Source organism: Chiloscyllium plagiosum, chromosome 32 (genome assembly GCF_004010195.1).
Source record: "Chiloscyllium plagiosum isolate BGI_BamShark_2017 chromosome 32, ASM401019v2, whole genome shotgun sequence".
NCBI lineage: Eukaryota > Metazoa > Chordata > Chondrichthyes > Orectolobiformes > Hemiscylliidae > Chiloscyllium > Chiloscyllium plagiosum.
The window spans coordinates 43,534,390-43,544,105 of record NC_057741.1 but is presented as its reverse complement, the minus strand read 5'-3'; the positions used below and the strand labels follow the sequence as shown (position 1 = coordinate 43,544,105).

The following is a 9,716-nucleotide window of genomic DNA, read 5'->3' as shown; positions in this document are numbered from 1 at the left end:
ACCCGATGTGGCCTCCTCTATATTGGGGAGACAGACCGCCTACTTGCGGAACGTTTCAGAGAATACCTCTGGGACACCTGGACCAACCAACCCAACCACCCCGTGGCTCAACACTTCAACTCTCTCCCCCACTCCACCAAGGACATGCAGGTCCTTGGATTCCTCCATCGCCAGACCATAGCAACACGACTCCTGGAGGAAGAGCGCCTCATCGTCCGCCTAGGAACCCTCCAACCACAAGGGATGAACTCAGATTTCTCCAGTTTCCTCATTTCCCCTCCCCCCACCTTGTCTGAGTCCCAACCCTCAAACTCAGCACCACCTTCCTAATCTTCAATCTTCTTCCTGACCTCTCCGCCCCCACCCCCACTCTGGCCTATCACCCTCACCTTAACCTCCTTCCACCTATCGCATTTCTAACGTCCCTCCCCCAAGTCCCTCCTCCCTACCTTTTATCTTAGCCTGCTTGGCACACTTTCCTCATTCCTGAAGGGCTCATGCTCGAAACGTTGATTCTCCTGCTACTTGGATGCTGCCTGACCTGCTGCGCTTTTCCAGCAACATATTTTCAGATACGAAATAAACCAGTGTGTATTGAAATTATGCACACCTTCATGTCTTTAAAAATGCAAAGTTCTTTCTAAAATTCATTCGTAGGATGTCAGCATCGTTACCTGGTCAGCATTAATGGCCCATCCTTAGTTGCCCTTGAAGTGGTGGTGGGAAGCTGTAGTCCATGTTCTGTAGATAGACCCAAATTGCAATTATAGAAGGAATTCCAGGATTCTGACCCAGAGATACTGAAGGAATAGTGATATATTTTCAAGTCAGGATAGCGTGTGGCTTGGAGGGGAACTTACAGTTGGCGATGTTGCCATGTACTTGCCACCCTTATTGTTCTAGATGGAAGTGGCTGAGGGTTTGGAAGGTATTGTCTCAATGTTTAGTGCAATGCAGAATTTCTGTCGATTGCAGTGTTGGCAATGGAGGGAGGCGATGTTTGTGGATATGGTGTCAATCAAGTGGGTTGCTTTGTCTTGGATGGTGTCAAGCTTCTGAAGAGCCTTGTAGATGGTGGACAAGCTTTGGCGAATCAGGAGAGGAGTTACTCACTGATTGTTCTTCGCCTCTGACCTGCTTTTGTAGCCAGTCTTTATGTGGTGAGTCCAGTTACGTTTCTGGTCAATGGTAAGCCCAATGATGCTGATAATCAGGGAATTCAGTAATGGTGACAGGACAGCACTGAATGTTAAGGGGTGTTGGTCAGACTGTCTCTTATTGGAGATGGTCATTGCCTGGCATGTGTGACAGTAATGTCACTTGTTCATTTCTTGTTACATTTGAAGGGAGACTGATTCTATATTTGAGGGTCCACGAAAAGTGCTGACCATTTCGCAATTATTGAAGAGAAAGTAAGGACTGCAGATCGGCAAACATCCCTACTACTGACCTTACGATGGGGCGAAGGTCATTGATGAAGCAGCTGAAGATGATTAGACCTAGGACACTACCCTAGGAACTGAGGAACTTTTGCAGAGATCACGAGAGGCACAGTGGCACAGTGGTTAGCACTGCTGCCTCACAGCACCAGAGACCTGGGTTCAATTCCTACCTCAGGCAACTGTCTGTGTGGAGTTTGCACATTCTCCCCGTGTCTGCGTGGGTTTCCTCCAGGGGCTCCGGCTTCCTCCGGGGGCTCCGGTTTCCTCCCACAGTCCAATGATGTGCAAGTTAGGTGAATTGGCCACGCTAAATTGCCCGTAGTGTGAGGTGAAGGGGTAAACGTAGGGGAATGTGTCTGGATGGGTTGCTCTTCAGAGGGTCGGTGTGGACTTGTTGGGTCGAAGGGTCTGTTTCCACACTAAATAACCTAATCTAATCATGTCCTGGAGCTGAGGTGACTGACCTTCAACAACCACAACCATCTTCCTCTGTGCCAGGTATGAAACTATCCAGCAGAGAGTTTGCCCCGAGATATCGACTGATTCCAACTTTCCAAGGCTCCTTGATGCCACATTGTCAAATATCGCTATGTCCAGAACTCATTTCACCTTATTCGAAAGAAAGTGCGAGATTTGGGGAGCTATCAAGAGTCATTTGTTTCAGAGATGATGCTTGAAAACTGAAAAACTGTAGAAATAAACTGTTTGATCCGACAAAGGGCAAGCTTACAATGCATCACGGTTAGACAACTGTCTAGATAAATAGCACGTTTTCCAGACAGTCTTTTAAAGGCAGCTGCTTGAATTACACAAGAGTTCATGTCGACTTTATATGGACAAATAGCGCAAGTTCAGGTGATATACTTTTAAAGTATCAAACCTTTGTTCTTTAGATTATTCACCTGTAAACACAGAGAACTTTTGCAAAATGATTGACTAACAAATAGAATTTGCCATGCAGTAACATCATGCCATTGAACTATTTTGCGGTTCTTGGGTAAAATTCCCTCACAACCTTCTCAATGGCACATCTTCGGATCTATGCATGTACACTAAATACCATTTTTAAAAACATTATACAGGCCCATGTTGTCCAATGTATTCACCAGTAGTCACATGTGGCAGATAACTAAATTCTGATTATTAAATTAAAATGGGGTTAGAGATAGTCATTGGCTCCGTGAGCATAATGCTCATTTGCACAGCACATGCATTGCAAATTTCAACATTTTGTGCACCTGGCTGGCAAAATTAAGACAAAAGGCAGAGTCTGCGATGTCATTAGAACGGAGGCCCTTTAAAGGGTAAACCAGAACAGCTCCAGAGTTTAATGAGAAAAGGCTTAAGAGTTGTGCTCAATAAATGACTTTGCAGCGTAGTGATACAGCCCCTGCCTTTGGATCAAACTGTCTTGGTTCAATTCCTACCTGGCTCAGATATGTGTCAATGTTTGAATCAGGTTGACTAAACAAAATAGCTAGACAGTGTTAGTTATTTACTTAATTAGCTAACTGGGTTTAAAATATTTTTTAACAAGCAGTGTTTGCAACTTGATTGGCTATGTAGTTAATTTGTCAGTGAATCTTTATTAAAAGGGTCGTATGGCACATTGGTAGTGTCCTTACGTCAGTGCCAGAGGGTCCAGGCTCAAGCCTCGTCTGACACAGATGTGTATCACAACATTTCTGAACAGGACACTTTAAAACAGAAAGAGCTGGATTCTTCCAACTGGGAGAGGATCCAGGAGGGAAAGGTGGAAACTGGTATTTGTGCTAAACTACAAGTTTACAATAGAACTCAAAATTTCTTTTGCCTTTTGTTGTCTAATTTGAAATATGGTTCTTGGATGTGATATTATATGAATGTTTAAAGATCCTTGTGAATATTTGACTTCCTTGGTTATTGAATGATGGCAGTATTTCAAGAATTATTTCATTGTCAAGTGGGGCAAGGGCTCAGGATCTTTGATGAGGGAGTTCATGAATGGTGGGGGTCTCGACAAAAAGCCTAGTTTTTCACAGGCCTTTTTGTACAGCTGCTATTGGCCCTAAAGTCAGTCCATTAGACTCACTCACTAATAAAAGAAACAACACAAAGAATGGAAAAGGGCCCTTACATTTGCTAGCATTCAGTCAGAGCTCTGCTAGGAGCCATTGCTGCCTTGGAGTTCAGAAGTAAATACTAAGCCAGTTTTTTCCTCAGGGAAGTCTGAATTCCAATAAATATGCATCAAATAAACAGATCTCTAATTCCATAGCCACTGCACACACTCAAAACAAGCAAGCTTAGAAAAAAACACTGGAGGATTGGTTCCACAAACAGCATTGCCCTGATAATGAGACTGAACTCAGGAAATTGACAGCATGAATCAGGGCTCTATGACCAAACAAACCGCTCACCTTCCGACACTCTGGCCTGAACTCAAATCAATCATCTAAGTGTTCCAACAAAAACACAGTCATATTAAATACTTGGGAAATCAAAAGCTTTACCAGCTACATTAGAATTCTTAAGATAACACAAAAATTATAAAAAGGCATAAGTCACTAATGAAGCTTTAGCCTACAGGTAGTTCTCCTATAACACCATAATTGTGTTCCAATGAAACCTTGCTTAACAGAAATAATGGGGCCTCTGGGAAAAGTGGGGCTAGGGGCAAACCAGCAAAAAACAACACTCACCATCGCTCAAAAATCACCCAAAAACCTAACACAAAGTACAGCACAGCCTGAATGAAGGTTGAAATCGTATTTATTAACAAAACAAAATTTAACCTTACATGGGAAAAAACAGAGACAGTGGATTTTCCCATTCAAGTGCAGTTGTGGTTGCAGAAGTTGATAGTTTTCTGACTATCTTTTTTTAAACTAATGCTCAAGAAACATTCAGCTTTTGCTACCTTGCCCTTTTTTAAAAAATGTTTTGAAGAAACTGTTCATAGGGTTCCAGGTGATTTCTTACTGAATGAACTGTGGGCGGCACGGTGGCACAGTGGTTAGCATGCTGCTTCGCAGCGCCAGAGACCCGGGTTCAATTCCCGCCTCAAGCGACTGACTGTGTGGAGTTTGCACGTTCTCCCCGTGTCTGTGTGGGTTTCCTCCGGGTGCTCCGGTTTCCTCCCACAGTCCAAAGATGTGCAGGTCAGGTGAATTGGCCATGCTAAATTGCCCGTAGTGTTAAGTAAGGGGTAGATTAGATTACTTTACAGTGTGGAAACAGGCCCTTCGGCCCAACAAATCCACACCGACCCGCCGAAGCGTAACCCACCCATACCCCTACATTTTACCCCTTACCTAAATGTAGGGTAAATGTAGGGGTATGGGTGGGTTACGCTTCGGCGGATCAGTGTGGACTTGTTGGGCCGAAGGGCCTGTTTCCACACTGTAAAGTAATCTAATCTAAAAAAACTGCTATCCTGCTGCTTTCTGCATTGTAATTGTTATATTCTAACAGCTGCAACTGCCTCTCAATTTCCATCAGGGGAGAAGACAAAAGAGAAGTGGAAAGCTCTCGTGGTGCTGCATCCTGGACTTCACCTTTTCTACCTTCAGCTTTCATTTCCCCCTCAGTGACAAGCTATTGTAAATCAGTTGCAGAAAAGTCTTCACAGGGAGCCTCAGCAGCTCTTCAATATCCTCACTTTCCACTTCTTCACAGGGCTTATACAGGAATTATACAAGAACATTCTTGTGTCAGAGGGAGAGCAATGAATGTCCATTTCTTTAATTTTTGAGATGTATAGTACTGTACCTCTCACATACTCAGAACAAAATGTGCGAAACAATCGCTGCTGGAATCACGCAACTGCTTGAACAGAGGCAAGCATTCTCGAAAATACCGTTTCCTATTCTTCAGCGATGTTATGGCCAAATCACACTGCTGAAACACACTTTATATGAGAACTCCCTCCTAGCAGAAGCATTTTGTGAAACTTGAAAGGATTCAGAAAAGACTTACAAGGATGTTGCCAGGGTTGGATTGTTTGAGCTATAGGGAGAGGCTGAATAGGCTGGGCTGTTTTCCCTGGAGTGTCGAAGGCTGTGGGGTGACCTTATAGAAGTTAATAAGACCATGAGGGGCACGGGTAAATAGACAAGGTCTTTTCCCCAGGGTGGGGGAGTCTAGAACTAGAGGGCATAGGTTTAGGGTGAGAGGGAAAAGATGTAAAAGAGACCTAAGGGGCAACGTTTTCACACAGAGGGTGATACATATAGGAGCGAGCTGCCAGAGGAAGTGGTGGAGGCTGGTACAATTGTAACATTTAAAAGGCATTTGAATGGGTATATGAATAGGAAGGGGTTAGTGGGAGACAGGACAAGTGCTGGTAAATGGGACTAGATTAATAAGTATCTGGTCAGTGTGGATGAGTTGGACTGAAGGATTTGTTTCCATTCTGTATGACTCTATGATTCTGTATGGTTAGTTGGGGTCCCTAGCTTAGTCTGGTATTGCCTCTTGGCATCTCTAATGGTGATCATATCTGGATTTCCTGTAATGGCCACAGTCGTCAGGCTCTGACTTTAGTAGGCAGTGGGTCTTCCTGTTCATCCATGGTTTCATCCAGTTGGAGAACCTTCAGATTAACTTCTAAGCAGGTATTAAGTGTAGTTAATCAGAAGTTGTTTAACGTGAGAACAATTTCAAGCAGATGGAGGAAGTTGAGAGAAGATGGGACCTGGCTCGGCCTCTGTTCAAGAAAGAAATGGAAATTATTTTATACCACCCTAGCATGGAATGGGGGTGTTGAGAGAATGTAGTGAAAAGGAGACGGTTGGGGCCAGGAAGCTGGGACCTCAATGGTCTCCTTTTGTTTGAAGATTAGTTTAGGGTATCTGGTCAGCATGGACAAGTTGGACCAAAGGGTCTGTTTCTGTGCTGTACGTCTGAGTCTATATCTACTTGTACTTGGTTTAAGCAAAGGAATCTGACAACAACAGGACATGTCATGTATCCAAATATTCAGAGAACACAATGTCAATAGCCCTTACTGTCCTTTTGCTCACCCATTCATGTATATTTGAGTTGAGGACATGACATGCTTGGGTGTGGGAGCAAAAGGTTAAGAGGAGAATAATTTTGAATTAATTCATAACTGCATGAGGTGACACAATCTCAGTCAACAGAATACACAACCAAAAACCGGGATTGCAAGAGCATTTACCATTTATATCAATTTAGGAGTGATATTTTTGAGACTATATTTTTCAGCTCAAAATCTGAAGGTGATTTTTTTACAACAGTAACATTTTTGAGAGATTGACATGCATGTTGCCTTTGGATTACATCAACTATCATAATGGAATAAAGTAAAAATGAGTAATGAATTCATATTAATTCTCTAATGATTCAAAAGAAATACCAAAGAAAGTGCATACAGCATGCCTTAATGACTACTGTCGAGTGGCTGTGACCTCAATAATCATGACATGCTTTGAGAGGCTGGTCACGGCCTACATCAACTCTAAGCCTCCAGCCTGCCTCAATCTCCTGCAATTTGCCAATGACAGGTCCAAGCAGAAGCCATTTCTCTAGCCCTCCCCTCATCCCTGGAATCTCTGGACAACAAGGGCATTTATGTCAGACTCCTGTTTATTGACTACAACTCCACATTCAACACCATAATCCCCTGAAGATTACCTCAAAACTGAGACCTAGGTCTCACCTCCACCCTCCGTAAATGGATCCTCACCTTCTGACCCACAGATTGCAATCAGTAAAGACAGACAATTGCACCTCCTCCACGATAATCCTCAAAACGGGAGCCTACCCCCCTCCCTGGCCACCACCAAAGATGCGTTCTCAGCCCCCACTGTACTCTCTGTACACCCACGACTGTGTTGCCAAATTCTGAACAAATGTCATCTACAACACCAACATGATAGGATGGATACCTAACATCGATGAGTCAGAATTCAGAAAGGAGACAGAGGGCTTGGTGTCATAGTGCAATGATAACAACCTCCTTCTCAAGGTTGGCAAAACAAAAGAACTGATCATTGACTTCAGGAAGAAAGGAGGACAACACCCCCCCCATCTACATCATCAGAGGAGCCTGAGAGGGTTGAGATCATCAAGTTCCTAGGAGTGATGATAACCTGCCCTGGACTTCACACATAGATGCTATGGCCAAGAAGGCACCAACAATGCCTCTTCATCCTCAGGTAGTTTCAAAAATTCAGAATATCCATAAAGACCCTCACCAACTGTTACAGATGCACCATAGAAAACATACTGTTTGAGTGCATAACAGCTTGGTAACTACTCTGCCCAGGACTGTAAGAAACTACAGAAGGTTGTGTGCACAGTCCAGACCATCACGGAAGCCAACCTCCTACCCATGGCCTCAATTTACTCCTCTTGTTGTCATGGAAAGGCTGCCAACATCAAAGATCCATCTCATTCTGGTAATGCTCTCTTACAACCTCTTCCATCAGGTAGAAGATCCAGAAACTTAAACACACGCACCAACAGGTTCAAGAACAGCGTCTTCCCAGCCGTTATTACGCTGATGAATGGACTCTCTAATTTTTTGATGCGGAGGTGCTGGTGTTGGACTGGGGTGTACAAAGTTAATGATCACACAACACCAGGTTAAAGTCCAACAGGTATACAATATTTGGAAGCACTAGCTTTTGGAGTGCTGTAGGTGGTTGTGAAGTATAAGATCGTAGGAGACAATTTATATCAAATATTTACAGTGTGTTGAGATGTTAAGTTGACAGACTTACACAATCCAGGTCTTTTTTGATGTATAATTTCAGTTACATCACACTAAATTTTTGCTATAAATTCTGTGTCCTATGATTTTATACTCCACAACCACCTGAAGGAGGAGCAGTGCTCCAAAAGCTAGTGCTTTCAAATAAACCTGTTGGACTATAACCTGGTGTTGTGTGATTTTTAACTATGATTCCAAACAATGTTGACCTTGTTAATATTGGTCTTGCTTCATGCACCCCCTATGCAGTATAACCTTGCACGTCTCACTCTGCCTCAGCACCTTATGATCTGCATGTCCTTGCTTACCATGATCGATCTGTGCTACACACAAACAAAACATTTCACTGTACTTAGGTACATGTGACTACAATAAATCAAATCATACTGTTTGACATTATATAGCATACATATTTCGTACATACTGTTCAATAAATACATACCCTGACAAATTAACTACAGCACTTCACATCTAAAATCACTCTTATCAAATCTGAATCACTGAATAATTCATCCCAATTGACTGGTTGTATAACATCATATGAATCCTGACATCAGTGATACAGGTAATTTAGGCATCATCATTTCACATGAAGTTATTCTTTATATTGCTAAGTTTACATTATAGAAATGGTTTTTGAAATATTAGCATTAAATTTACAGGTCATTCTACTTTAGACCATAACACCATAAGACATAGGAGCGGAAGTAAGGCCAGTCGACCCATCGAGTCCACTCCGCCATTCAATCATGGCTGATGGGCATTTCAACTCCACTTACCCACATTCTCCCCATAGCCCTTAATTCCTTGTGACATCAAGAATTTATCAATCTCTGCCTTGACGACATTTAGCGTCCCAGCCTCCACTGCACTCTGCGGCAAGGAATTCCACAGGCCCACCACTCTCTGGCTGAAGAAATGTCTCCGCATTTCTGTTCTGAATTTACCCCCTCTAATTCTAAAGTTGTGTCCACGGTCCTAGTCTCCTCGCCTAACGGAAACAATTTCCTAGCGTCCACCCTCTCCAAGCCATGTATTATCTTGTAAGTTTCTATTAGATCTCCCCTTAATCTTCTAAACTCCAATGAATACAATCCCAGGACCCTCAGCCGTAACTCATGTTAGACCTACCATTCCAGGGATCACCCGCGTGAATCTCCGCTAGACACGCTCCAGTGCCAGTATGTCCTTCCTGAGGTGTGGGGACCAAAACTGGACACAGTACTCAAAATGGGGCCTAACCAGTAGCACAACGGTGCTTTTATATTCCAACCCTCTTGAGATAAATGACAACATTGCATTCGCTTTTTTAATCACAGACTCAACCAGCATGTTTACCTTTAGAGAATCCTCGACTAGCACTCCCAGATCCCTTTGTACTTTGGCTTTACGAATTTTCTCACCGTTTAGAAAGTAGTCCATGCTTGTATTCTTTTTTCCAAAGTGCAAGACCTCGCATTTGCTCACATTGAATTCCATCAGCCATTTCCTGGACCACTCTTCCAAACTGTCTAGATCCTTCTGCAGCCCCCCCACTTCCTCAGTACTACCTGCCT

At 43.2% G+C, this 9,716-nt stretch overlaps 1 protein-coding gene across 1 annotated transcript in view; it reads right to left on the bottom strand.

Moving 5' to 3' along the window:
- trpm7 (transient receptor potential cation channel, subfamily M, member 7) overlaps positions 1–759 on the bottom strand; it is a 121,471-nt gene extending 120,712 nt beyond the window's left edge. The window contains exon 1 of the mRNA XM_043674578.1: positions 675–759. The gene's annotated coding sequence lies outside the window, so the exon portion shown is untranslated. The remainder of the gene's footprint in view (positions 1–674) is intronic.
- Between the last annotated feature and the right edge of the window lie 8,957 nt (positions 760–9,716).